We start from the raw sequence: 7,000 nt of genomic DNA, 5'->3' as shown, positions 1-7,000 counted from the left end.
CCTTTGGCTGTTTAGGTTGTTCCACGTTTACCCCGTTTTCCAAATCTCCATTGAAAAATGCATATTTTATATCAATTTTCCACATAGGCCACATAATGAGCTCCAAGTGTGAAAACATCACTGAGCTCATGTTACTAGTTTCAGAGCTACCATTCTAAAGACCATCCCACAATTCTTTCTGAATCCCTTCGCTACAAATGTGGCCTCATACTTAGGGTTGCAATTTTTATTGCAATTCTACTTGCGTCCTTGCATCTCCCAATAGTCCTTCCATTGACATGTATCTAGTATGCCTACATTGTCACGTATTTGATGTCCATTAAAGGAATACACCTCCTATTGCGTGGTTGCTTGTGGAAGCTTTTGACACATAGCATGACCAAAAGCTACTAGTTCATTATAATGACTTAGGTTCAATAGAAGACCTTACATGTTATGGAGCTCAACGGCATATGGCTCACAAGAAACCTCTCCACTCGTCCTCTTTCAATTCTCTAGTCACCATGCAATCATTCAAACGCTTATTGTTTTAAACCTTGCATTAGGAAAAATTTAGACTCAAATTGGGCCCTTTAAGGATTGCTACACATTCTCTCTCTACAAAAATGGCTACATAGTGAATTTTTTGCAAATCAACTAGCAGAGTTTGGACATTTGGAATCTACTTTTCAAGACCTTTCTAATGATATACAGCATCATGGGCAATTTTGCATATTCAAGAAGTCCCCAAATTTGGTGATGACGTGACATATAACATACCACATCAACACCAAATTTGGGGACTTCTTGAATATGCAAAATTTCCCATCAAGCAATATACCATTAGAAAAGTTTTGAAGAGTAGATTCTAAATGTCCAAACTCCACTTCATTCTGAGTTGATTTGCCAAAATTTCACTATGCGTTCATTTTTGTAGAGAGAGAATGTGTAGCAATCCTTAAAGGGCCCAATTTGAGTTTAAATTTTTCCTAATAATTTTGTTAGTTGACTAGTTGGCCCATTCACAAATGACAAAATATTTATTAACTTTTGAAGTTCAACATTTCAAAAAAAAATAGAGGTCATGTGATATTTTCATAGCATAAACATGCATCCATGATTTACAAGGTCTTTGTAGTTAACATGGAGCACCCTTTACTCTATACATTAAGACACAAACAAGAACAACACTTATTGTTCTTAATCTTCTAAAGAAACTGCTCATGATCTCAAAAATGAATGTGATGGTTTATATTTACTTAGCACCTTTGTAATAATGAAAAAGCCAAAATAAAAAAATGTACTCTCATAAAAAATGATAACTTTGACCTCCATTATCTCGAGTACGATAACTATTACGGAGATTCAACTTACATATGTAAATCTCTTATATTTAAGAGTCCATTGATGTTTTGCATGTTATTCACATAGCTAAATTTTATTTTAAATATCATACACAAATCCAAAATGTGCATACTACAAGAGGTTGGCCCAACACTGAGGCTATTTTTAGATGTTATTTCTAGACTTAGCCAAAAGAATTTTAGAGAAAAGTTATGGGTTCAATAATAGCCTTGAAAGTAAGACTCAATATTTATCAATACTACCAAGGTTTATGCTAAGGTTAATGCAGAGGCCTATACCGTGTTTTTTATCCTCATTTAGCCTTACATCGACATGATTATATAGTTCACCTTGACAATGGTGCAATCCCACACTATAAAAGGGTGGCCCAATCCCCTCACTAATCATCGAATCTAATCTACTAAAGATGGAGGAGGCTAGTAGTTCTTCATCATCATAGAAAACATGTGTATGGGATCCACATACATAATTTTTAAAAGTTTGACAAGTCAAATTGTTGGAATTCAAAGAGCATCAATCATTGGTATGTTTAATGACACATTTTTTAGTACTTTAAAACTACAAATACTCTTTTTGCCATCTATATTTTTCTTTTAATTACAAGAGATCATCTATATATTCATTTTCAGATTTAAGAGAGCCAATCTTGCATATTCTTTTCATAGCATGAAGAGTCAGCTAGAATTGAAGAGTATTTGTGAGTGCAACCAAGATAAGCATGTGAAATCTACAAGGTGGAGGTGTACATGCTCTAAGAACTGAAAAGGGACACAGGATGTGGAGGTGCAGTATCAGAGGAACAGATACCTAGTGATGTGGATTTATCTTCATTGCATGAGGAACCATTGGATAAGATGATAGATGCATTGTTTGGGAGCTAATAGAATAATTCCATTCTACTTTTTCTCATGAATTTATGGCACTACTTGACATTGACAATACCATCCCTGAGATGGCACAAGATGAAGCAAAGAAGATATTGACTACTATAATTATTCCATCGTCATGACTTTGTAAATGATGTAACTTGGTCAAAATATGGTGCTCGTCGATATCGATAAGACTTACTAGGAAACAAAATTCTTGCAAAAGTATTGAGATGTTTTTAAATCTTTCCTTGGATACAACACATGTTTAAGTGCAAGTCCATATCAAGTCTAATGGAACGTGGCATTCCTTGGATACCAAGTTTAAGCCCTATTTGAAGTGTAGGCATCCATAAACTGCTCTAGAGATGGTATCATAAGGATTCCATTTGAGTGTGTAGCATGAAAACATATAGAGGAGAAACAGCTTGGAAACACATAGAGAAGAAAAGTCAAGAGTTTAAGGAGTCACCTCAGCATTGGCACCTAACGGATGGTGTAAATACATTCGGATTACATTCCAAAACATGGTCCACATGGCCGGTGGTTTTAGTGAAATATAATATTCCACCAAAACGACATTGCTAGTGGTTTTTTAGTGAATTATAATATTCCACCATGGATGAGTATATCAAGAAGGGAAATGTTCTTATATCAAGGAAATATAAAGTAAAGAACATGGACGTATACATGCCACCATTAAAATTAAAGATATTCAAACCTTGTGGCAAGGCATTCATGTGCAAGATATGTTGATCTCATAGAAATCAACTAGGTGATGTGAACACAAGGCTACTTGGTGTGGACCAGTCTCCAAGTCTTGGTCGATGCTACTCAGGTACATTGTTGCCAAGATGGATGTTGCAAGGATGGAATACTTCTAGCCTTTGAAGTTTAATCTGCATATTTCAAGCATTTCCTTCTCAAAAAAATATCGTAAGTTTCTTATATAGGTTTATCAACTAGTGGTTATCATGTATGCCCAATTTGTGGACCACGTTTGGATGTACGCCACTCTGAACATCTTAAAAAGATGGTGTATCAAGGCCATGTTTGTTACTTTCCAAAAGGACATCCCTTATGAGTGAGGAGATAACATTGGTAGAAAACCACCATCTTTGAAGGCAACTCTTTAGAGTCATAGGAGTCAAATGGAAACCAAACGCCACCTAGGATGAAAAGGTTCTATGAACTCCCCTATTGGGATTACTAACTCATTAACCATCTCTTGGATCTCATGCATATATAACGGTGGCAAATGCCATTTAGAATAACTTAGCTGGTTCCAAAGATAGTAAGGGTGCTAGGGAAGATTTGAAGGATGGCCAGGTGAAAACTTTATGGGAGATATGTATTGAAATCATTACAACTTGGATGGCCAGATGAAAACTTTATGGGAGATATGTATTGAAATCATTACAACTTGGATTCTAACTAAGAGAGAAAAAAAAAAGAGGAAAGAGGGAAATTACATGATTTTGGACACCAATATGTCACATGCATTATGTTTAAAATTGCATTCACAAAAGTCAATACACTTAGTGGATTGAAGATCCATGATTGGCATTAATTTCTTTAGGTTTAATCCTAAGCCATAATGTATTTGTGTGTTGTATTACATCGATCGAGATCATCAATGAAGGCAATGTATTTATCTGTATTGCATCGATCGAGATCATCAACAAAGGCAATGTATTTGTCTATATTGCATCGAATCCAGATCATCAACAAAGACAATGTATTTGTTTGTATTGCATCGATCGAGATCATCAACAAAGGTAATGTATTTGTCTGTATTGCATCGATCGAGATCATCAACAAAGACATTGATACGTAGATTATCTTGATAAATTATGATTTTATTAATTTTGGTCCCTAGAATATAATCTATGTCCTCAACAATGTACCTCCAAAACTATCGAAGAATTCTCTATCCGCATTTGGGTTGCTCTCTCCAACATGCTTCTTGAAGAAATTGATGTCATTTATGACTTCTTGTTGATATCCCAATTTCTTCTCATGCTCATTTTGCATGTATGTGCATTCTAGAAGTTGCTCACTAGCTGGCTTCACAACACCCATAATATTTTGTAAGATGCTCCATGTGATGTCTAGCATGCTCAAAGGTAAGGATCCATATTTGAAAGCATCAAGGGTGTGATTGTTGGGGCATAGACAACAATCTTCAAACCAACCATAGAATCAATCCTCCAACAACGAGAATTAGGTTTTGGAGATGTAGTTCTACGTGTAGTTCTAGAAACAATTGACATGTTGTATAGCCAATTTCACAGTTGTGCATTTGGCATAGGATATGGTGCAATAGGAGAGTTATATCATGGGTATTCTAGTTTGGACACGTTCTTGATACGAACAATTTCAAAGATCATTTATGACGAAAGGGTTCAGGTATCTGATAGTTTTGCGGTTCTCAAAGAGGGAAGGTATTTTTATCCCCGAGGTACGAGGAATTACCAATCATGATAGGATAGGTAATTTGATTGAGTACGACAATTGTCTCTATGATGTCAAGTAATCCAATTCCTCTAGAGTTGGATTGAGGGATTGTTGTGTTCCTCACGACTCTGGTTTGAGTTGGTATGCTTTTAGTTCCATTGAGATAGTTGTAGGGATAGTGGCTACAGATTTAGTCAATTTCTATGGCACGAGTGGAAAGTACATGAATGATGAACCAAATTATGGAGCCACTTGTCAGATGTAGTTTGAGTTTCCCTTGTTTATTTCCAAGACTAGGAATGTCTTTGACTTGGGAGCAAGTTGTTATTTTATGTTCATTAGCCAAGTATGAACTTGATGGCTAGGTACATAAGTGAATTTTCTCTTTGTATAGAGATAACTTTCATGCAGAATTGAAAATCTCTTAGCTAACTCATGTGTGTGTGTGTGTGTGTGTGTGTGTGTGTGTGTGTGTGTGTATAGAGAGTGGATTGGATTGTGCATCATGCCTCTTGTTCTCTTGTTGTGTGCATGTGTGTGTGTGTGTGTGTGTTGAGAGACAGAGCCATCTTGTGTGCAAAAGAATCATGTGTGTGCAAGAGAGAGCTTAATTGAGAGAGAGAGAGAGAGAGAGCGCCATCTTGTGTACAAAACAATCATGGTGAGTGACAACAAGGAGCATGTGGAGAAAAGCAACCAAACAAAAGTGGTGCTTTGGAGCTTCGCTCAGAATGGGTAACAAGTAAGTCCACAAAAGTGGTGCTTTGGAGCATCGTGCCTCTTGCTCTCCTGCTGTGTGTGTGTGTGTGTGTGTGTGTGTGTGTGTGTAAAAGAGAGAGAGAGAGAGAGAGAGAGAGAGAGAGAGAGAGAGCCATCTTGTGTGCAAAACAATCATGGTAAGTGATAACACACCGGGAGCATGTAGAGAGAAAATTAACCAAACAAAAGTGGTTCTTTGGAGGTTTTCTCAGAATCGGTAACAAGTAAGTCCACAATGATGGTTGCAATCTCATTCTAGCCTAGGTTGGGTTTGGAGGTAAGTCTTCTTCTTTGTCTACAAAATATTACATTTATATTTATATTTATGTATGTATATTTATATGTATATGTATATGGATATATATTCAAGAGGTTATGCACCTTTCATACTAAAAAGTTAGATTTAATAGGCTGAAGTTTTGCCTTTTCCTCCTTGATGGTGGCCCTTTGTGTAAGAAGGAATGGTGGCGCTTTGTGTAAGCAGGAAGCATGGAGATATACCAAGCTACCCCTTCTCTCATTTCAATGTGAGGAACCATTCATAGTCTAAGGTGAAGAGATGACTACCTGAGTTTTCATTCCCTTATTCAAATGAGGGCCTATTTCATATGGTCGGCTAGATAATAAAGAAAGCTTACATTTGGATCACATGTGCTAATTGAGCACATTTAGATTACTAGGCTTATACAAATCTTACAATAAGATTAACCAAATGCATCTATACACGTAGAACACACTGTTTAAAATCTCTTAAGCAAGCTCTCATACTTTTAGCAATGAATATTTACTTCCACTTGTATTTTTTCTTCCTAATCATTGCCCATTTCATTAGTGGTCAAGTTCACTCTAGCTTTTGTGCATGGTTAACCTTGCTTCTCTACTTCAAGATAGTTGATTACAACTCTATATCCTATACCATTGTAAGAGTCGCCTCCCATGTGGTGGATCTACTTTCACTGGTTTCTCCTTATGTGTGTGTGCAGGTGTGTGTCACATGGCTCCTTTGTCATGTTAGCTCTTTTCATAATCATGGTTTTTAATGGATAAACTCAAGTGATGATGTGTTACTTGTCTTCACATTACCACAATGAGAACCAAATTCCACACTATAATTGGCACATTTATAAGTCCACCAAGTGGTTGGACCTCACTTGATTTTCTAATTTGGTCATATGTCAAATCAATTCAAGACAAACTTTTTCACTTCATATCGACGAACAATTCGATGATGACATTGACACATAATCCACCATCTATAAAATCTTGACATTGTGGCGAAGATGGCATTCACTGAATCACTCTCCCAAACATAGGAAGAAAATTTTTAGTACATTGTTCTATTTCCTTTAAACACTTCATCACACCTACAATTGCATATGAAGAAAATTTTTAGTACAATTGAGTTCTATTTCCTTTAAACATGTCGTCACACCTACTACTATAAAGTGATTATAAGGCAGCAAGAGGCTAACTAGTGAGGATTAAAGATTGTGAAACTTTGGAGGAAAAATAATCAGCATGCCAAAATAATAATGGGCAAATGATTACAAGACAACAAGGATAACTAGTGAGGA

The sequence above is a fragment of the Cibotium barometz genome, chromosome 12 (assembly GCF_041138505.1).
Source record: "Cibotium barometz isolate CiBa-2024 chromosome 12, ASM4113850v1, whole genome shotgun sequence".
Taxonomy (NCBI): domain Eukaryota; kingdom Viridiplantae; phylum Streptophyta; class Polypodiopsida; order Cyatheales; family Cibotiaceae; genus Cibotium; species Cibotium barometz.
Note: the sequence above shows the minus strand (reverse complement) of the source record.